This window comes from Gopherus flavomarginatus, chromosome 10, assembly GCF_025201925.1.
Source record: "Gopherus flavomarginatus isolate rGopFla2 chromosome 10, rGopFla2.mat.asm, whole genome shotgun sequence".
NCBI lineage: Eukaryota > Metazoa > Chordata > Testudines > Testudinidae > Gopherus > Gopherus flavomarginatus.
Genome location: NC_066626.1, coordinates 38,653,891 through 38,677,796, shown reverse-complemented (window position 1 = coordinate 38,677,796; position 23,906 = coordinate 38,653,891). Strand labels below are relative to the sequence as shown.

Here is a 23,906-nt window from a genome sequence, read left to right as displayed (position 1 = left end):
CTCACTACAAGGTTCTTGGGTTGGAACCCAGAAAAAAGAGGGAGAGCCTGGGTCTCCCTAGCTGCCACCAGGGAAGGTGGCATGAAAACTCCTGATATAAGGGGATAAATTCTTGTGAAAGTCCTGAAATTAGTTTAAGTCCCATACGGTCCACAGTTGGGAGCCTAAGGCCTGGTCTATACTACAAGGTTAGATCGAATTTAGCCACGTTAGGTCTATTTAAAAATGAATGCATCCACACAACCAACCCCGTTCTGTCGACTTAAAAGGCTCTTAAAATTGACTTCTGTACTCCTCCCCAGTGAGGAGATTAGCACTAAAATCGACTTTGCTGGGTTGAATTTGGGGTAGTGAGGATGCAAATTGACTGTACTGGCCTCCAGGAGCTATCCCAGAGTGCTCCATTGTGACCGCTTTGGACAGCACTTTGAATTCCAATGCACTAGCCAGGTACACAGGAAAAGCTCTGGAAACTTTTGAATTTTATTTCCTGTTTGATCAGTGTGGCAAACTCAGCAGCACAGGTGACCATGCAGTCCCCCCAGAATTGTAGAACGTTTCTACACTTCCCCTATCATTTCTGTCCCTGAGGTTATCGCAGATTAGAAAGCAAAAAAAAGCGCACTCGCAACGACATGTTTTCCGAGCTCATGCAGTCCTCCTGCATTGATAGGGCACAGCTTAATGCATGGAGGCATTCCATGGCAAAGGCCAGGAAAGGACATAATGAAGCATCTGTTGGGGGAACAAACAGACATGGTGATGAAGCATCTGTTGGAGTTGCAGGAAAGCCAACAAGAGCACAGACCCCCGCTGCCTCCACTGTATAAACCACCTACCCTCATCCCCATGTTCCATAGCCTCTTCACCCAGACGCCCAAGAATGCGGCAGGCGGGGGGGGGGGGGACCCTTCAGGCACCCAGCCACTCTACTGCAGAGGATGGTCAAAGCAACAGAAGGCTGTCATTCAAACAATTTGATTTTTAGTGTGGCCACAATAAGCAATGTGCCCTTGTCCTTCCCTCCTCCCCCACCCCACCTGGGCTACCTTGTCCGTTATCTTTTTTTTTTTTAATTAATAAAGAATGTATGGTTTCAAAATAAGTTACTTTATTTCGAAAGGGGGAGGGTGGTTGGCTTACAGAGAATTAAAAATCAACAAAGGGGGTAGGTTTGCATCAAGGAGAAACGCACACAATTGTCACACCGAAGCCTGGCCAGTCATGAAACTGGTTTTCAGAGCCTCTCTGATGCACAGCGCGCCTTGCTGTGCTTTTCTAATTGCCCTGGTGTCTGGTGCAAAACGATTGTCTGCCGTTGCTTTCAAGGAGGGAGAGGCGACTGACTAAAATGTACCCCAACCATCCACGACAATGTTTTTTGTCCTATCAGGCATTGGGAGCTTAACCCAGAATTCCAATGGGCGGTGGAGACTGCAGGAACTGTGGGATAGCTACCCACAGTGCACCGCTCTGTAAGTCGATACCAGGCATGGTAGTGAGGATGCTTTCCGCCGACTTAAAGCACTTCATGTGGACATATGCAATCGACGGTATAAAACTGATTTCTAAAAACTGACGTCTATAAAAGTGACCTAATTTCATAGTGTAGACATAAGGCATGTAAGGTCATGGGGCTTTGTTGGTGGGACTTCGTTGCTTCAGCGGGGGTAGAGACTTTAAAGTGATCTGGCTGAAGAGCCAAGGTCTTAAAACTTAGTTGACCTAGCTACATCACTCAGGGTTGTGAAAAATTTCATTCCTTGTGCAATGTAGTTAGGTGAGGCTGCACACAACCCTGACACAGCGCAAGGATTAGGCCTGCCCCTCAATGCCAGGTGTGGACAAGCAGGCACAGGAAGGCAGTATCCATGTGTGGAGGGGCTTAGTGTGAGGATCCAGGTGTCGGTTGAGAGGGTTCTGTGTGGGGCAATCTGGGTGCAGGCAGCTCAGTGGGGGATCTGGGTGAATAGGGGCTTGTTGGGGCGGTTCTGGGTACAACAGTAATGGGACTCCACAGAGGGTGAAGGTGATTGGAGCTAAGCAGGGGGTCTAGGTGTGTGTGTGTGGGGGGGAATAGAGCTTGGAAGGGGAGGGGTCTGGGTGTGGGGTCCAGATGCTGTGCAAGTGGGGCAGGGATCCAGGTGCAGCTTGTTGTGGTTGGTGGGGTGGGAATCCATGTGTGGGTGGCTAGTCAGGGTCAAGTTGAAAGAAGAGTGAGGCTTATCGGGGAGGGGGGGTTCCCGAATGCAGGGGGTGAGGCTCAATGGGAGTGTCTGGGTATGAGGGTGTCTGGACACATGGGGGTTAGGCAGATGGGGGAGCAGCTTTCTGTACAGGGATCCCTTCCCTTGCAGCTGAAGAGCGATGGGTGCAGGAAGTGGTGGTGGGTGGGGGGGAGGGAAGAGACTCTGCAGCTTCCTGCAGTTGGGAGAGAAATCTGGGAGTAAGTCTGATGTGGCCCTGGATGCCATGCAGGGGAAGAGGAAGCCCTGTCCTCCCTCGCCCAGCCAGGACTAGCAGCTGAGCCCAGTGCAGGGTAGGAGCCACCAATGGGGTCTTCCCCAGTCTTGTCCCCTACCCGGCAGTGATTTACCTCTCTGCCTGCTGCCCTGGGCACCCAAAACATATTGCTGGGGAGCGTCACATGACTGCTCTTGTGGCTTTCCTTTGCTTCGCCGTCAGAAAGTCATTTTTCTCTGGAGAAGCAAAGAAATCTGTGGGGGGGTATACATCCTGCGCGTGTGCAGTGGCACAGAATTCCCCCAGGAGTAGTACATGCAGTTAAGTCAATGGAGGAATTCTTCCCCCAACCTAGCTACTGTCTGAGGAGATGGATTTACTACAGTGATGGAAAAACCCCTTCTGGTGGCGCTGTAGAGCAGTCGGGGCTGGAGCAGCCATTGGCTAGAGGAGAGCCTGCTATGCCATCCCCAGCCACAAGGTGGCTGTCATTCTACGGACAGGTGTCCCAAAAAACTTGAATGTAAAATGCCTAACACTGATCACAAAGAATAGCCATTCTAGGATGATAAAGCAATCTGATGTGCAGGCCCAGTTTCATTCTTGCACTAATAGCTGCAGACACCTAATGCCAACCACAAGACAGGACCACAGTCAGTAAGCAATACCATCCCCACCACATAAAAATAGAGAGGGAAGGAAAGAAAGGGACAAAAAGGGCGCTTCCCTTCTCTTTCTCACTGATATATTTTATACACAGTACCTCATTGTAGTCACCATCCTTCTGTGTGCAAAATAGGTACAAATTCCCATCTCATTGTTACTCCTTAAATTGCTTGCATGCCGGAGTGGAGTATATTGCCTCATTAGCACTCCCTGCAAGAAAGTACTGTAGTTATATGATTGGCATTCTCTGCTAAGCCTGTTCAGAACACCAAGGGTTAGATCCACAGAGGGATTTAGGCACTTAATTGCCACGTCAAGTGCCAATGTCCAGTTCAGATCCCCAACACGCCCGCAAGCTGCTGCCTACCCTGTAGGCATCTGCATTTCCACTGATAGTCACCTAGGAACCTAAAAATCTGCAAGTGCACAGCCACCTAAGTTCTGATACCCATCCATTGTATAAGTCCCTAATTTGGGCCGTGGATTCCATTAGGAGGCAGAGCACCTAAAGTTGGGGCAGATCCACTGAGCCTAAGTCACCAGGTTGGCTTGTGAATATTATTTCTGGACGCTGACATCTTACTCAGCATTACAAACTAGTTTAAAAGGTTTATTTCTCATACCAATTGTTGCACTCCCTGAGAACCATACAAGAATTAAACACAGTTGGTGAGGCTAATGGATACATGTAGGGAATTTTGAGTTTCTCTAGATTTTTCTAGCAGATTCTTTGACATTTTGCTATATAAATTATTCTTATCAAACATTCTAAATGTCTTCATAAGTTTATGAATTTATATCTAGTAGTAGTTTTTAAATGGACTTCTCTTTTATCAAGTCCTACCATATAGCATGGAATTTCAAAAAGTGACAGTTCCTAGAATTATCTTCCCACAACTCCTAATCAATCCAGAGGGGGGCGGGAAATATCAGCTCCTCTCATTTCTGTGCCTCGAAGGATGCTGACATGCCTATGCTTTACTAGTAGAATAAACAGTGATTGCAAGTATCTGATTTTTCAAAGGTCAGTCCTAGCATTCATTGCCATAATTGTGTCATGTATTACCTCTGTTGTCAACTTCACCATTTCTACCCCTTAACTGCTAGGCCAAAGGAAGCCATTAGGAGTCTTGATTTAGTTTGAGAGTAAAAGCTGACTTTTTCTCCCCCTTGAATAAATCCAGGTTAAGCATCCTAATCCTGGCTGGTCATCACTGTCTTCCAGATTCCTGAAACTGCAGTCTTAAATCACTTGAAGTCCCAGGCTGATTGCTGAGCTACCAATAACCAAATTAGATACAGTCCTACACATTTTCACTTCCTTAGCATTCTAGTGTAATGCAGGAGATGGTGATCAGACTTTGTCTTTTACCTACATAAGCAATATAATTAAGATTAATCTGAGATCCACCCACTATGTACAAAAAAGATCCATATCCCCTTGACTAGTCCAAAAAAACGTATCTCTGGTCTCTGCTTTCATAAAAGAATTTGGCCTTGTCCACAATCTTCCTACCGTAGCTGCATCTTATATTGGCATACAAGGGCTTCAGCCTTAAGCTATACCAGCAAACGTGCTTTTATGCCAGTATAAGTGTATATGCACAAGGGCTTATACCAGCATAGCTATGTCGGTATAAGTTTTAAATCTAGACCAGGCCTTAGTGAATTAACATTATTTCCAAACAATATCAATACACTGAGTCCAGCCTCCCTTTGGTCAAATAGACACACACAGACACACACACATGTTCCAATAAGTTGTTAAAATATAAGCCAAATTCAGAATCCTCCTCTCAGCTGAACAAATACAGAGTTTTGTTATTTCTATACTGTGTGTTTTATTGGGAGTATTACAACATGATTCTGTCAACTAGCTAATAGAACTAGTGTATACAGAGTTACAATAGATTACACAGGGTGCCTAAGGAAATTGGATGGGTCAGGCAAAAGGATCTGTTAAGGAGTGGATTCGGCTTCAGTAGTTTTTACATGTTTGGTATAGCAACAAAAATCGGCACTGCTGCAACAGCAAGTGGATTGAGCGGTTCTGTTGTGGCTCACTTTTGTAACTGCTATCTAATCACTATATGCAGTACACAGCTCCATTTTGAAAGGTGTTTGAATAGCAGCCATCTCAGTGGGAGACCTACTGTACTTCAGGAAGCGAGTATTAATGCAGTTTTCTTTCCAAGTTAAACTCAAGTCTACGTCATACTAAATTCAATACATGCCAACTTTATTTACATCCTTAGGTACATAAACAGACATACACCATAAAACACACATTTTAATTCACCAGCATCTAAAGAAGTGCTGCCATCTCAACCATAGCTACACAGAAGCATTTGTTTGTATGTCAATCCATTTGAGACACTGAATCTACATTACTTGGAAAATCATTACCTGGTAAATGATGTCTTCAAACTATCCTTCTATACCTAGCCAGGCATGTACTGTGTGTGAACACTGCCACAAGCTATTGATTGATTTATGTAGGAGGGTTTTTATGATAATGGTGCAGTCATCTGGGAAGCATGATCCAGGCAGTTTACAGAACACTTTTCGTCCTTCTAGATTTGTTTATCTGGTTATATGTTCATCCATCTTACATCCAGTAAAAGAACCTAATGAAGTGCAAAGAACTGGCTATTTGTTACTATTGTGGTTTCACCAGGATTATCCAAATTTTGGATAAGCCTGTTTTGACCCAAACATAAGAACACATCTGTCCTTACAGAGATCCTAAATAAATATATGAAAAAAATTCAGTCTCAATAAACACCCATCTACTATAAAATTACTACTTATATTATTTGAGCCTCAATTTAGTCCCTCTCCAGTGATAGTTGTCCATGTTAGAGAGAGAGAGAGAGAGAGAGAGAGAGAGAGAAGATGGTTGCTACAATTACACCTTGCTGTTGGGGATGAAAGTGGGAAGTTCTAGTAGTAAAAGCAGCATCTATCACCAGGCTCTCTCTCATCCTTTGTTGTTTGTACCACAGGGGACTTTTAACTAGAAAAGCATGGAAATGACTGTCCTCTGAACAAGTTGAATATCCTCTATGTAAGTCAGATAAGCCATGCAGTTTACTAGATGTTGCACTAGCACACAGAATTTTATCCCATCAGCCCCCATTCTTAGGCATGGAAATCCATTCCACAAAGTTGAATCAAGTTCCAACATGAACAAATTCTACTTTGTTTCCGAACTGGGTGGACCAGTACTGCAGATTCATGGTCACTAGAGCCCATCATATATACACACAGCCAACCTAGGAGCAAAAAAGAGCTTAAAATAAAGTTATGTTTGTGGCAGCTTTAACTCTATCCACTTATGCATTACAATATTCTCTTTACATCCGGGGAAGGATTAGAACAGTTCTCAACATCTCAGCAAGCTGACACTTTTTCCTGGTGGCTGTCAGCCTGTGCTCCAGAAACTTAGAGATTTTTTTAAATGGAACCTATCCCCGATCATTAAAAAGACAACCTTCAAAATGTTAAATGTAACATGATGCACTGTTATCCTGAGGCTTCAAACAGGGCCTGAAGTAATAGAATTAATAGAAGAGAATTGCTGCCAATCAGTTGAATGGGCAGTTACCTCTGAAGGAAAAACCACAATTTATTTTTACCCCAATCTGAAACCCATAGGTGCTGGAAGTAGGGGTGCTGCCACACACCCTAGCTTGAAGTGGTTTCCATTATATACAGGGTTTACAGTTTGGGTCAATGTCTCAGAATCCCCATGATAAAAATTGTTCCAGCATCCCTGCTGAAACCTGCTTTAAAAAGACATGATCACATTATTTCTCAATTAATACATCATAACATTTGTTATAATCTTAAATCCACATGTAACATCTCCCCAGGATACTTAATTTTGTTGATACTGCACATTTTCTTCTCAACAGTACAGCTTTCCTTAGGTGCAATTCAGAGGACACAGTTACCTACAGAGACAGCTGTAACAGATGGGCAAACTTTCATTATTATTCAGTTATACTTATCCTGCAGCATACTTAGAGTTTACTGTGTACTTTTCATAATCCATGAGTCTTCTTTATGAATGCCTGGATTACACAGTAGTACGCACTACTTGAAAGTATTCATGTGTAGTACCAAGGTTATAGAAAAAAAATGTATGATACTGTATTTGAGAAATAGTATTCATAGTAGAAATAGTATGCATTTGTGTATTTGGGCCAGCTCATAATGCATACGCACAAGAGCAGAGTTCAAGATTGTCCACCAACCTTTATTAAGGCTGCATTGTTAAGGACTCTAATCACAGTTTTCTATGAAAAGAGAAATAAAAATCCACAGCATGGAGCAGTTTGGATAGGCACCATTGGAATGCCCGAGTCAAGAGATCTTAGCAGGCCTGCAGCAGGGAGCCCCAATCCTGCACATATTTGCCATTGTACCAGTTTTACCTCACAAAACACACACCTGTATGCAGCAAGTAAGACATTCAGTCACACAAAGCTCTGCCTTCTTTAGTGTTACTTCACCAGCCTCATGCTGGCATTATTAATCACTCATGACTCAATCCTGCACCAGGAGAAGGATCAAATCCTTGCTACACTTGCTTGACATACAGTTTTTTTTCCTCCAGGTCAGTCATGTTTAGATCTGGCAAAGTTGTTTTAATTGAAATGACACTTCTCACTGACAGCTCTTTTCCCATTCCAAAATTCTCAAACCTACAGACACTGATATAACCACACCAAAGGGGGCAGGGGAGTGGAAATCATAAGTGGGTTTTTCACTATAACAGGGAAAGAGTCTATTTTGTTTTTTCTTTTCATGGTCATAAACTGATTTAACTGTGTTGTTTAAATGTTCCAAAAAATAATTAATCTTTCATTACATAAAATTGTGTACATCTCCTGCCCTAAAATTGAAAAATTTCAGAAAGCTATGAGTGATGAAAAGAAGGATTCGGAAAAGCAACTTACGTAACCATAACCTTTGCCATCTTCATTGTTCCCACTCCCACTTAGAGGTATTATACAGTTAAAACCACCCAGATAAAATAAGACAAAAGAACCAATATTAATGATACATAGTTGACAAGTCAAAAGTGAGAGTGCAAATGCAGATACTTCACCAGTGTACATATTCATGGCAGTTGTGCAGGAAAATATAGGCCCATTATTGCATACAACTGCACTTTATAAAACGATGGGTCTTTATGTCCTCACTTTGTAAAGGTACTGCATAGTACTCAGTTTATTACCTTGAAATGAGGAAGGAATGAGTTCATCCTACTAAGATTTTACCCTATTGTTCCAGTACATTTATGCATTTAAAAAAATTTCTTACACCATTCACCAAATTAAACCAAACAATCCCCCCTTTCACCCCCCCCCCAAAAAGAAAAGTCTGCCCCTCAACGGATTCTGTCCCCTACCTCTTTGCAAGGCTCCTCTCCTGCGGCTACCCTTAACTACTTCCTAGTGTGCCCGGGAGATTCTCTGCCTCCCAGCTCCTCCTATAGCTAAGCTATCTGCTCTCACACTGTTACTCCTTCCTAAAAAACCTAGTAGCTCTGGGACTGCTCTGCTCCCTGCCTCCTCAAAAAAAGGGGCAGAGGTACTGAATGAGTCAGACTCCACAGAGCTATGCTGGCCAAAACAAAATGGTTGGCGAATATGAATAAGATTATATCATTACATCTTTCTTACCCCCAAGACGTAGATCTGTTCCATTTACAACAAGATGTTTTACAAATACTCATTGCTGAAATAAACTGTTAAAGGTAAGGAAATCATGAGACTTTAAACCCAAGGTCACTCAATGCAATGTCTGTTAAACATTTATTAGTTTTATGTAATAACTGTATCGGTTATCTTAGCAGAAACAGATTGCTTGTACATTTATAATCCACATATTTATACAATAAATATATTAAAGGTGACCAGCAGCTTTGTTTTAAGGTACAACCTAAAAATCAAATGCTGGCTGTGTGCCGCAAACAAACGATGTAAGAGGACATTTCTGCACACTTTAAACATTTTCTAGGGCTGCAACATGTTATCTCCCACAACTGCTGGCTACAGTTTGATAAAACGCTCCAATGTGCATTCAGTAAGGGAGATCATACTCAGTGTTGAACTATGATAGCAAATACAGGCTGCCTGTAGGATTAAGAAAGTCCAGTTCTTCCCCAAACCAGTATGCATAGCTTTGTAAGTTTTCAGTGTTATTCTGTATGCTATAGGACAGAGACAACAAGTCTTTTTTTGCTCTAGAGGGAAAGAATGGCACTTGAAAATAGAACCAGTCTTTGTTGTAGCTCACAACCACAGTCCATTTTATACAACCTTTCTCCTCTACCTCTTATCACAACAACTGTCTTTGGTTGAAGAAAGTTAGATGGAATTCCTTTGGGAATTCATCAATACCACCCTTAGCTCAGCTAAAGTAGTCTTTATTTCCCTACAAGGGTCAAGCTCTCTGTCATCACAGCAGTGTCAGCTCAGTGAAGAAATAGGCTAGGCTGGTAAATCAAGCAAGTAAAAGAAGGTTACCCCCAGATACAGAACCCTTGGCTTGTTCTCCTCCCTCCTTTCCTTGCTCTGTCCTACCCTGGGGTTCATCTGAATGATCTTACCTCTGCTGCCTCACCCTGTGTGTGCTATGTTATACAGGTGGGGGTGTGAGATAACCCATGTGGGCTGCCACCTGAGGACGACTCTCGTGGTGTTGTTAAAGTTGACACCACTGTTAGAACAGAGTGAAAGAACTTTATAAAAAAGCACTCTGGGGGCAGAAAAAGGAGAAAAAACACACTTATCTTATTTCCTTGGTAGAATGCTTGCATTCCCTGAAAGGTATAGCAACATTAACAACAGCAACAACACGGTGAATGCTGGGGCATATTATTAAAGAGCTGAAGAATGGCAATTTACTGATGTACAAAACAGAAGAAGCACAATTATCCTGAATATCTGCTGACAAATTATGGTTTGTGTGCTGAATGTTCCAAGTCAACAAGATAACTTTTTATTTACTAGATCACTTCTATAAGTACTTGCGTTAATTTTCCAATAGAAGATACTATGGAAGAAGGCAGAGATTTAACTTCTTCTTGCTTCTAATTTTAGACAACTTGTTAGGCAAAGGAACAGGATTATAACATGTAGGTCATGGCTTCAGGAAAATATAGTAGAAGGAGGATCCCAAATTCTAATTCTGGCTGAATCATTTTATCCCCTTGGGCAACTTACCTGACCTCCTTGTGCCAGAGTAAACAATAGGAAAATTAGATTAAAAATAGGTGGTCACTAAAAATATGAGCTAAAATATTCTGGGCAACACAGTGAATTCACATTATAAAAGATTACTAATCTTTTACATATATTTTAAAATAAATCTCTGCTAGAATCTAATATTGAAGTATGGTCACGTCATAAGGACTTTGTAATATTCAGTCACAACGCACACAATTTATTAAAAGCTTATTTTTCAGAGTATCACATCTATTTGCATTTACAACAATGCTATGTTTCTGATATAAGCAGTACAGAGATGGTCCAGATCATTTTGTAAGATCTTTAGAGATTCCTACCAACAACTTAATTACCTTAATTACTTAAATGGCTGCCATTTTTCCTTTTACCAGCAAAATAAATATAGAAGGTTATCTATAGACATCCAGAAGAGTTAAAAGGTGAGCAATGATTCCCCAAGGTGGAGTGGAAAGGCCAAGTTCCTAATGCAGCGGATGGAAAGGGGTCAGAACTTCATCTGGCGTACATCTGTGCAGTTCCAATGAATTCATTTGAGCTATACCAATTTACACCAGCTGAGGAATTGACCCAAGGTTCCTACATTTAAATTATGTTCTCAAATAGAATTTGAGAGAGTTATGGAACACAAGAGAGAAACTATTATGTGTTCCTTTCTATTAAATGTCTGTCCTTATGTTATGCCAGCATAAGACACATAACACACTATTTCTACATGCAAGGTTTGTAGCCCAAATAGTCAAATTAAAAATTCAGAATCCAACTGTCAGAAGTTTGATTCTGAACTTCCTAACTTTTAACAACTTTTTTCAAGTTACAACACTGTAATGAGATTATTTTTAAAGTACTTGTGCTTTCAGTCTTAAGAATAATAATGATATGGGAATTTACTTAGGAATCTTAAAAAATCCCCATCAAGATCATTTATACTTTTCAATAAAATGCATACTGCATTTGACTAGTGATGCAACACTTGAGGCTGTAAATTTAAACCTCTTACTGACTTTTGAGTGCATAACCATTCCTCTGCAGAATTACTGTTGAAAATCTGCATAGACTGATGTATAAACAGCTATTTTGCTCAAAGAACCAGTGGAAATTCCTTGAATTTAAGATGTTTGATTAACGGAAACTTAGAAGCTGAGCAGAGCTTCTAAATTCCTAGATTCAGAGAGTTACCTTGCTTATGGCCTTATGTACCCTAGTAAATTTTAACGTGCAATGCATGGGCCCCATAATGGACTTTAAGATATGTGACAATACAGAATTTCAAACAGCGCACACACAGGTGATCACATCACTGACTAAACTACATTTGCCCTAAAGATGTCTAACCACCATATCATCCACCGTGTCAATCTCTACCAGTGCAACATCAGTGTAGATGATAGACACTATGCAAAGGAACAATTAGTCCACTTACCACTGTTTCAGAATATACCAGTCACTCCTTGGGTGGCCTCTCTGGTTAAGTTTGCCTGATATCAAGTTTTCCTAGAATCCTGTCACTTGTAGAAACTGAGCTGCACCAATTTTTAGATCATGATGCACACAACACTAACTCACAACCCCTTCTTTGAGATCACTATGTTATAAAGCAGCTTTTGGAGCACACCTCTGAAGAAGCCAACCTGTGAAAATGCTGCAAGATAGCCAAAGGCAGAAATTAGGGCACTTTTTAACATGTGAAGTCATGAGATGATTTAGGTGCAACTCAACCTAATTTGGAATATCCTGTTTTATGACAGAGTGTTCAAGCATCTTGCCCAGCAATATCTGTCACTCTGGGAAACTGCCAGAAGATAAAGGGACTGAAGGTCCAACATATCGAGATGTGGAGTGCCAAAAGCAGCTAGGGGCAGGTAGAAAATCCTGACTATTTTATGCCATGCTGCTTGTAAATTTTGAGCAGGATACTTCAAATAACATCCATTCCAGTGGCACAACCACTGTTCCATCCTAATTGCAGTGGCGAGCAGGCAAGTACCACTCTTAGTCACAAGCATTTCAGAAAAATAAAAGGAATTTTCTCTTAGCTTGTTATGACCAAGCAGCCATGAAAAGATTGACTAACTCCGTTTAGTCATAGCAACTTTTCTTTAGATGAGTTCTGTGAAGATTTTTTTCAAAGTATCATAATGGGATATTAATCTCAAATGCAGCAAATAGGCAAGCCCTCAAGAACAAAACAAAACTGATTTTTTTTAAAAGGTGTCTTGACAGATTAACACACAAGCAGAGTCAACTTGTCAAATATGTAAACCATGTTTTGCAAGAGGCTCTGCCTGGATTATATCATACTTACAAAATACAGCATGCAATAACAATACAACAAACAGTAATAATTTTTCAACTGCAAGTGGGTAACTTTTTTCAATGTCACACAGCAACAAAGGCCTTTCCTTAAAAGGTTTGAAAGAATTTAAAATTAATTTTCAGCTCCAGTTTTAAATCCTGGAAATTTGACATTTTCAGTCTAATTGTATACCACTTGGGGCTGATATGCTAGGATGCCATTAAATTCAACTGATATTTCTTTACCCCTCCTTTTTAGTTTTATTGCTCATTAAAAAAAAAAAAGTTTGTCTTGGAGAGTGATGTCCTCGGTCTATAACACAGGTACAGAAATGGTTGGACAGTACAGGCTTCCCTGTAGTAATGTGCCTCAGTTCTGACCTGAAGGGACCTCCTCAAGACAAAAAAGAGTTTATTTCAGTATGGACCCTTTTAAGGCTGCTGACAGTATTCCCAAACAACACCAAGTGTGGTTCTTTGATGTGGATGAATGTAAAGTTAGAAACTGGACTTAGCAAAAATTAAAAAGGTATATAATCAGTGTAGAAAGACCTCTTGATCTTCACAGTATTGTATATGCTGTTAGTCTCCTAAGCAAAAGTTGCAAACACTTAAAATCCCAGAATTTCGTGGGTATGCCCATAGGAAACTAATTTACCATAACTGACAGTGTGTATGTACATGGCCACCATTTCATCACACTGTTCTTCCTGCTTCCCTATGCTTACGAGGTAGCAGAAGACTGACATTCAGAAAGGCCTGCTCCCAGAGGACTTCAGAAAGTAGATGTCATATCAGTTTTTAAACCCCCTGCCCACTCAAAAGGATGAAGTTGTTTCAGGAAAGCACAATACTCTCATGACTGTTGCATTTCTTGTTGGAGGGCCACTCAGCTACTGATCTAGGATTAAGTTGTTATGAAGGACTAGCATTTTGCCTCCCATTATCACAGGGGCATTTTTTCAAATAATGAAGCAACAAATACTGTAGGGTTGGCAGGGCTGGCGCTTCCATTTAGGCGGCCTAGGCAATCGCCTAGGGCGCCAGGATTATTGGTGGGTGGCATTATGCCAGAGGGGGCGGCAGGCGGCTCCAATGGAGCTGCCGCAGTCGTGCCTGCAGATGGTCGGCTGCTCCCGCGGCTCCGGTGGACTTCCCGCAGGCACCACTACAGCAGCTCCACCGGAGCCGCGGGACCAGGGCGTGGGGCGGCGAAATTGCCGTGTGCCTAGGGCGCTAAAACCCCTCGCGCCGGTCCTGAGGGTTGGTCAAGGGTAGGGCCTTTTTAAAGGGACAGTGCTAAGGGATATAGCCATTATTGTATTTGCACAGTAACATTTCTAAAAAAACTTTAATATACATTCCAACTGCACAGCTAAATTTACACTGAGCCAATTAGTCTAATTTACATCTTCATGCTGCTCTACAGCATATAAATTAGTGCAATGAATTTTACTCAGTGTCACATTAATATCTGTGCTAGGGATTAGAAAAAAATAATTAAGAGGGAACAATTATACTGTTACCAAAAATAAGCTTATTTTAAAGCTTTATTATGAGACCCACTTATTAACATTTCCATACTATGACTCTGATGCATGAAATTGTCATTTTTGTGTTAATTGTTATGAAGTGAACGTAAGAGACTATGTAACAGAAAACCAAAGCAGACATAAAACCATGTATTCAATCACTGTTTTAGTTTATCGGTGCTAGGGCTACAATAAAATTTCTGTTACAACATCTGAGCAAATATTTTAGAAAGAATTCAAAATGGCTGGAGACTAGAAACAGAGGAGGCTTCATAAAAAAGAAAAAAAAAAAACTGTTTATCTCCAAAGAGGTCACATAACTACACCGCCATTTCTCTCCACATTTGATGACAGTAAATTTCTCAGTTATCCAAATAACTTTATAAACCAAATTCACAGCCCTAGTTAGGGCTTAAGACAGTTGCGTGCTTGGAAAAGGCTTTGTTTAAAACATGTATTCTTGGGTCACAAGGATAGAAGTTGAAAGTAAAACAGTGCACTCCTTTGGGGAATGCATACTTTCCTCTTGTTCTAATGCTTTTTTCATTTTACTTTCCTCTTTTTATAAAAATTCTAAACATTAAATTAAAAAAAAATCCAAAGTGTTCACTGCTCATGCTTCACTACCGTATTGTGTACAGTAACCTACTATTCTCAGACTTGAGCAATACCTAAGTTTATGGTTAGTAAACGTATTACCAACAGTTAAGGAGTGACTGTTGCTGCTATTACTTTTTCCTGTCCAAACTCCAACTCTAAGTAAAAAAATATTAAAACACATTGTGTACTTTAACTCCAAATTCCTTTGCTCATTTTATCTTCAGACCAAGCTTTCATGTTTTAATGTAGTTATACAATTATGTACCACTGATAGTTCTATTGGCTACATTTCTTACTGGTTGATGTAATTGCTTAACTTAGTAAAACAACATGTAATAAGGCTATTAGGGTGATTGCTACTGATTAGTATTAAAGTTCTACAGTAAATCAGTCTGCTTTTGAAAATGTCAAGTTTACAGTTTCAGGTGTTCAACTACTCTTACCTGATTCTTTTTGCTCTAAGTAGAAAGGTTGCATAAGCAGTAGATGAACTTTTTCCAAAACCTGTTAAACTAGATTACTACAAAGAAAAAGAAAGAATCTGTACAATTTGTTGTGACTTTCCATTTACCAAAATTTGCTCTTTGCCACATCCTGTATATATAATCTTAACTTTCTCTGTCAAACTTCTGTTCCTTTTTTTGATATATTTTTAAAACAATTTTTTTTAAGAACTTGCTAAAGTAAAGAAATACATTATTTAGGGTTGGAAAGTGATGCTTTTTGAGTCCAAAACAAACTTTAACTAGGTGATTAACCTGGTGACTTTGGAGGATTTTTTGCTGATTTCAATTCAAACACAGCAGCAAGGGATTAATATTTAATTCATGCCAGCAGGGTTACTGTTGAGACTTGTGCTCCACTAAGCCTCAGTCAATACAATTACTGTAAATACACCGCACCTTCACGAGCTGGCACATTTATACTGAATGGTTTAACAATACTAAGCTTATCTTTGCATCATTTCAAAGAGAAAGGGAAAAAAAGCAGACGCGGGAGATACAAAAGCAAGTTAAAATCCTACCTTCACCCAACCCAAAGTCATTTTTATATAACTAAACCTTTCCTGACACCTCTACTTTCTTTAGTTTAATATTCAGATGCAGAAAGATGTGTGAATGTGTTTGTTAATAAATAACATTGATTAGAAACTGCATTGTATGGTACCAAGTCTATAGTCAAGACAGGCAACAATCTTGTTACAGAGTAGTTAAAATGAAATCTTATTTCCTCCCTTTCCATTAAAAAAATAAAATTGCACAGCTCTGATGTTATAAGAAGAAAATGCATAGTCTTTTTTTTTTTTTAAATATCTAATGGAGAGACATCCTTCCTTCTTAGGTATGTCAGTTTACCATGTTTCTGTAAACTAAATAAAACAAACTGGCATTGTTTTATTAAGACAGTCTCGTATCGATGCTTTTTTTATGCTTCTGAAAAGGTTCTACAGCTTGAAGGACCAACATTAATATTAAGTTTGGTAATTATCAATAGAACAATGGTATAATTCAGAAGTAGATAACTGAAATGTCATGTGTTCATTAGCTGCTGCTAAATCCTACGTCAACGCCTCAAAGTGGTGCAGCACTGACCCTGGCTCGTCTGACAGCGAGGACAGCGGAGTGTATTCTTCAGTAGGTTCAACCATGCTATTAAGGTGTCAGACTTCAAACCCATGGAGAGGACAGCTGTCCTCCTTCTTGAGGCTGGGTGCTAGCTAAGTTGAGGAGGTAAACGAACCACTGACAGCATAGCCAGCAGGTGGATGAAGAAATGGCTAAAACAACATGAATAAACAGTCCCCAACTCCTTGTGTACTCCTCTATCTGTTCTATGGGGAGTTCAGTCAATGAGAGGCCCTTAAGAATCTCAGCGGCCAGAAAAAGGACTGCCCTCTCAGTATGCACCTATAGCTGCAGACACTGATGAGAGACAATTTGATCAACCATCAAATGGAGGAGAAGGCAAGGACAGCCTGCAACATCCTTGGTCTCTGCAAAATGTGGCAAAGAAAGGAGATGGAAATGAAGTGAAGTGGAGAGTCAGAAGTGCCATCGTGTTGGGAAAAGGAGAAGGCGTGAGAACCACTGAAGGAATCTGCTTCATCATCAACAAGGAATAGTTTTCAAAAATTATCTCCTGCAAGTTCAAGTCATTGCACATCGGAGTGCTACTCCTCCAACTGAACAAAAACAGCATCCTCAAGATTATTTGGATCTATGCTCCCACAAGCAAAGATGATGATATGGAAGAATTCTATCAGGAGCTTGAGGAAACCCTTGCTCAAAAATCCACATATATGATTGTGATGGGAGATTTCAATGCCAGAGTTGGAAGAGGGAAAGAAGGTATGGCATCGGCAAACAAAATCCATGAGGAGAGCGACTGGCAACTCTCGTGAAGACAAAATAAATGTTCATTGGTAACACCTGGTTTAAGAGGAAGGCTGAGAGAAGGTAGACATGGATCCTGCCTAATTCGAAGAACAAGAACGCGATTGACTATATTCTGATTGATAAGTGGTGAATTGTACAAGACATCTTAGTAATACCATCATTTAACACCGATAGTGATCATCACTTGCTCAGAGCATGGCTCAACTTCATCAAAAAGGTGGAGAAGCAAGCGCTAGAGATGCAAATCAGAGACAGTGGCCAAAAATATTTGACGAGGCAATCTTGAAAGTGAACATTTCCAAGGAAGACAGGAGTCTTTTAGATAACTGCTAAAATAGTCACTAATAAGTTGAGACAATGCGTGGAATTAGCCAAGAAAGACTTAAAAGAGCAAAAGGAAGAATCTCAGAGGAAACGGGGAACTTGCTAGAGAAGTGGAGGAATACGAAGTGAAAAGATGGTGACAAAACTTGAGTACGCCCTCCTCTGCAAGTTGATAAGAGGAAGACTAAAGGAGGACTTTGAGAAGTACGCATATGAAAGAATCTTAAAGATGGCCAAAGATTGCAGAAGCCTTAAAAAATGCAAAAGGGAATTGACACTATACAGGTCAACAATAATGATGCTGAAGAACAGGGACAGAAAACCAGTAATTGAGAGAACAGAGATGGAAGCGGTCTGCAAAGATTTCTACACTGAACTGTTTGCGTCTAAGATAAATGTTCCAGTACCAATACTTCAGCAGAGCAACGAGCATGTACTCCCAGTCCTTGTCAGAGAAGTTTGACATGCAGTTCACCAAATGAAGGAAGGAAAACCCCAGGTAAAGATGGACTTACAATCAAAATTATAAGAGCTGGAGGCTAAGACGTCTGCGAAACCCTTGCTCAGAGGTTTAGCTGTTCTGTGGAAATTCAAAGATACCATCTAGCTGGAAGGAGTCCAGTACCATTCCGCTATACAAGAAGGGCAATCGTAAAGATCTAAAGAATTATTGTCCAATATGTCTGCTCTCATGTCTACAAGCTGTTTACCAAAATAATAAACCGACTCTCACAGAGTCTGGACGAGCAGCAGCCGAGACAGCAGGCAGGCTTCTGAAGGAATTTCAGCATAATGGACCATATTTTCCACTATAAACCAGCTACTGCTATGCTCAAGGGAATACTAATTCCCTTCATGTATTGCCTTAGTCAACCAAGAAAAAGTGTTCGACAACACAGAGATCAATGCAGTGTTGAAAGCTCGAGCAGAACATCGACACAAACTATACCAAACTATTAAAAGGAAGCAAATTCTGACTGCACTACAGATATAATTTTATTTGATACTTCCCTTCACATCCCAGTTAAGAAAGTGTGAAACAAGGAGAGAGAGTTTCACCAAAACTCTTCACAGCCTGCCTCAAAATGGTAATGAGGTGGATGAATTGGAAGGGTAGAATCTACGTCAACGGAGAGCAGTTAAACCATCTCAGATTCACGGACGATATTGTGTTGATCGCCAAAAATACTATCAAACTACTGAAAATGCTGTGAGAACTCAACACAAAAAGCAGCCAAGTTGGATTGAAAACTAACTGCTTCAAAATGAAATTTATGCCATCTGATACCTTGCCAAAAGTCCAAACAACAATTCAGGGAGAACAAATAAAATAAATTGAGCAATATGTCTATTTGAGCCAAAAAATTAACATGCTCCACAATCAGGGAGGTGAACTCAAAGAAATCAGGTTGGTGCGCATTCAATTCTATCAAGGATGTCCTTGGGGGGGGGGGGGGGAGGGAATGAACAAGGCAACACGCGCCAGCCTCTTCAACTCAACAATACTGCCAGTAATGTTGTACGGCAGTGAAACACGGGCACTGACGAAGACACAGGAGTAGCAACTGTCTCTCATGGAGAGGGTGATGGAAAGAAGAATTCTGGGAATTTCAATCTGCGACAGAGTCCTCAATGAAGTGATCAGACAGCAAAGTGTAGTGCAGAATGTTGTTGTAGAGAGCAGACACGGTAAAATGTGATGGGCCAGGCATATAGCGCGGCTCACTGACAATTGATGGACTACAGCTGTTGCCAAGTAGTACCCACGGGAACTGAAGTGACCACTCAGCCAATCTCCAAAGAGATGGGAAGATTTTATCATGAAAAGACATGGCCGCACATGGAGAAGGAAGGCCAGGATATGAGAAGAATGGAAGATGTGTTGTGATCGGCACAATCTACACAAGGGCTGAAGGACCAATCGATCAAGGTGTTCATTCGAATTTTCTTCTTCCACTTCCAGTGCTTCTCAAACCAGGTGGTCCTATCTATTCCACAGAATTTTCTCACGTTCCATGGAACCTAATACCTTTACCCACCCTGGCTTACTAAATTGATTTTGGTTAGGACCGCAAAGGGAACACTATCCTCCAAACAGTAAATACTCTGTTTTTGGTGAGTTCTAAAGGGAAATGACCCAACAGAAAAGAAAAGCACAGATTTTTGGGTATGGGAAATGGTACAGTTTGTAAGTATTTTATTTTGGTCATTCATTTTCAGTTACGTATTTTGGCCTTTATGATTGAGCAAGGAATATTCTATTGTTGATTGAAAGCCAGTGTAAACTTTCCCCACTTTTTCAAAAAAGGTGGGGATAAGGAGCCAAAGTTGTTCTTCCCTCTGAAACATTGATGGGAAATGTACACAAACCTCCCACACAGTACCGTAAAAATGGCTGTAGTTCTTACATGCATGTGAGATAATCCAGCTGCTCCTTGCCTACATTGAATGTTTTCTTTTCCTCTGTTTGGTCTCTTGAAAACATTTTTCAAATGAGTAATTTAGGCCAAACATCTCTAACTTTAGGTGTTAAACTTGAGTTCTTTTTAAGAGGTGCTGAGCACTCACACCTCTATTCATTTCAATTGTAGTTGTAGATTCTCAGCAGGACACAGGACTGTGTACACATTTTGGATATTTACAAAAAAAAAAAATCCTGCCTATTTGAACTGGTGGGAGTTAGAGCTTTATCAACACTACAGCAGCTTCTGGTATTTTACCACCATTACACTTAGACCCACAGAAACAGTTAAATACATCAGAGACTCCTGGAGCCTTGTCTACATTACAACTTCCAGTGGTTTCACTAAAGGAGTGAGTTTTTGTTTGCTTTGTAAATTTTCTTAGCGTAGACAAGAGCTACGTCTCAAGTTGAACACACTAAACTGGGGACACCCACAACTAATGGACACTTTCTAAAGTTTGGGTACCAATTTTTAGAGATTGTGTTTTCTTCCCTCCTCTACTCTGTTACATTTTGTCCTTATTCTTAGAGACCTGGTTTTATTCAGATTTTAACACTTATCCTCACATGACGTATATCTGTAGAATTCCACTGTCAAGGGATAACGGTGAGGCCCTTTTTCACTGACTCAAAAGTTCTCTGTTAGTGTGACAAATGGGGGTTCTGTCTGTACCACTTCAGAAACTACATCATGGAATTACAGTCACGTATGATGGATCCCCTATGAGTTACCAGAGTTTTTTCATGTCTCTGCCAGGCCAGAGACTATGGTGAGTGATCAGCACTCAACGATCATCTATTCAAAGTAAAACACCTTGAGACAATAGGTTTGCTCTACCTGGGAGAAGAGGCTTCCTCCTCCTGTGGAAGGGAGAGTGTTTTGGGCAGAACAAAAGAAGGAGAGGAGAAGTCTATAAAGGAGCTCACAGGGCGGAACACACAATCCCATAGACTCCTACCAACACACAAAGACAACCCCAAATCATATACCCCCATATGCAAGCCCCCATTCAGCAATACAACTCATGCATATGCTTACCCTCCCTCTCTCTCATACACAGACACAACACATGCATACACACACACACGCCACTTACACACAGAGAACAGGTCTCTCCTCCAGGCCTTTCTGCACCAGGCTGAGCTGAGTTGCAATGAGACCGGTGTCTGTCCATTTGGAAGCAGCAAGGGATTCGCTCCCCAACACAAACCTCCCTCTTAGGATGACCAGATGTCCTGATTTTATAGGGACAGTCCCAATGTTGGAGTCGTTTTCTTATATAGGCTCCAATTACCCCCCCACCCCCGTCCCGATTTTTCACACTTGCTGTCTGGTCACCCTATTCCCTCTGGACTCCCTTCCTAGAACAGACATTAGTCGGGAGAATCCGTGGAAAGCTGCAGTAAAGGGTCCACACCCCAGCACCTGGCACACTGTGACCACTCCCCAAAACAAATACTGAACAATGACAATAAGACCCAGGGCTGCTGAGAAACCACTTCTCAGTCTCTCAGTGGGGGGAAAGGGAAGGATCATCAGCACATAACATCCCAAAGGTCTATTGCAGTCTCAGAGCTGCAAACAAAAACATTCTGGAACAAAAAAACCCAGCACAAGAGAATGAGAGAAAATAGAACTGTTCCATTACTGTGTGAAGTTGGGGAAAGAGCAGAAGGCACAAAGAATGGGATAAGTGGCTTTAGATACTAGGGAGCATTGGATCCAATACAGCCCTAAGATAGGGAATGGGACATGGGGCCTTTTCCCTCTAGGGGGAACCAGCTTAGGGGCACAGCATCCAGCAAGCCAGTTCTTGAACACACCAGTACCTGCTCGAGGATTTGGGGTGTTCTGCACATGATCTGCTCTGTGCCTCCTAGGCAAGGCCTGGATCCACCTCTGTACATAGCAGCAGGCACGGACCCTCTCCATCTCTTCCTCCAAAACCACTGCCCTTGGGAATCTGTCTCAGTTTTTTCCCAAATCAAAGACTTTAATCCTCTTATTTTCTCTATTTAAACAAAAATAAAATTTCCAGGAACTCAACACTCCTGAGCAACCATATAATAATAAACCACTGAGTACAAGTGACCCTACAATAACAAACCACTGTGGACAGCCTGCACAGCCCAGCACTGCTGAGCAACCCCATAATTGCAAAGCAGCCCAGAGGGAAAAGCATTGGCTGGGAAAACACATTTGTGTGATAAGTTCCTGCTCCCCTTTTGTTCCAGGCAAACATGAAGGACAAAGTACACAGTGAGCTGACAGGGGAATCAGCGCTGCCTGCTGGGAGCACCCACCCATGGTAACAGGCTGGGCAATGAGCAGGAGTTATGGGTGATAGGGAAGAGGCAGTAGGGAGGATGAAGGTCAAGGAGGGAGTGCCTGAAAGGGAAGTAAGAGAATGGCAAGGGCAAGAAGGGGGCAGAGGGGTGGAAGTCGTCTTTCTGGGATAAGAGAAAGAAAGAAGTTGAGAGGCTCAGTTTGAGACAACAAGGCCCCAGCTCCCTAGTGCCTTGCTCTGAGGGCCTGCACAAATGCAGGCTGTGGAGCTGGGGTAGAGCCATTTTGCACCAGATTAAGATGACAGACTGCTGCAGGGGCAAGGAAGGCAGAGGTGTGGAGGATCATGCCTGACAAACACAGATAATTCCACCAGGACTCCCAAGGGAAGGGTGAGCTAGTGAGGGACATTGCATTTAAAATGTGTTATTGTTTATTGTGTATGATCTATATTTTCCTGTGCTTTCCTGATTAAATATAAAGAGCATAAATATATTAGACTGAACAAAATGAGTGTACAGACTGCTTCACAACTGCTGCATGCCGCTGAGAGTGTTAAATTATAAACCAGAAGCTTCACACCTTATGGGTGGAGTTCTGGAAGGGTATGTTTAGGTATTGGGGAGTCTGAAGGACCAGTACTGCATCCAGAGGAGCACAGCAACTGGATAGCATGTTCTAACACTCGGAGGGGGGTGCCAGAGAAGATCTGCACAGTGTCCTGAGAGTGTGCCCAGGGACCCAGACATTGGGGCAGTGGCTGGACTCCATTTGGATTTCAGGAGCCTGAAACACTGTGGGGATCCACAGCACAGAAGCTTGGATTCCCCTCACAGCAGACCTACTAGATGGCCAGGAAGGAGTGCTCACTAGGATCTGTTAATTAATGTCAAATGGCTACAGGATATATTTGTCTGTCTTCTCCTGAAGTCCCTCTCTTATATGTAGGGCCCTACCAAATTCACTGTCATGAAAAACACGTCATGGGACATGAAATCTGGTCTTGTGTGTGCTTTTACCCTATACTATACAAATTTCATGGGGGAGACCAGTGTTTCTCAAATTGGGGATCCTGACCCAAAAGGCAGTTGCAAGGGGGTCACAAGGTTATGTTAGGGGGTCATGGTATTGCCACTCTTGCATCGGTGCTGCCTTCACAACTGGGCAGCCAGAGAGCAGCAGCAGTTAGCCGGGCGCCCAGTTCTGAAAGCAGCACCCTGCCAGAAGCAGCACACAAGTAAGGGTGGCAATACCATACCATTTCACCCTTACTTCTGCACTTCTGCCTTCAGAGCTGGGTGGCCAGAGAGTGGTGGCTGCTAACTGAAGGCCCAGCTCTGCAGACAGCAGCGCAGAAGTAAGGTGGCAATACCATACCATGTCATCCTTACTTCTGCACTATGCTGGCGGTGGCTCTGCCTTCAGAGCTGGGCTCCCAGCCAGCAGCTGCTGCTCTGCAGCTGCCCAGCTCTGAAGGCAGTGCCGCTGCCACCAGCAGCACAGAAATAAAGGTAAAAGTACCACAACCCCCCTTATAGTAACCTTGCAACCCTCCCTCAAACCCAACTCCTTTTCAGGTCAGGACCCCTACAATTACAACACCGTGAAATTTCAAATTTA

The 23,906-nt window shown here is 41.8% G+C and overlaps 1 protein-coding gene across 3 annotated transcripts in view; it reads right to left on the bottom strand.

Annotated features, from left to right (window-relative positions):
* Positions 1-23,906, bottom strand: part of NFE2L2 (NFE2 like bZIP transcription factor 2) — a 42,352-nt gene that overhangs the window by 13,898 nt on the left and 4,548 nt on the right. The window contains exon 2 of one of the 3 annotated variants that reach the window (XM_050969024.1): positions 15,259-15,335. The exons of 1 other annotated variant lie outside the window; for it this stretch is intronic. The gene's annotated coding sequence lies outside the window, so the exon portion shown is untranslated. Of the gene's footprint in view, positions 1-8,548; positions 8,574-15,258; positions 15,336-23,906 lie in introns of those variants that run through there. One more of the 3 variants, XM_050969022.1, reaches the window with a different exon arrangement.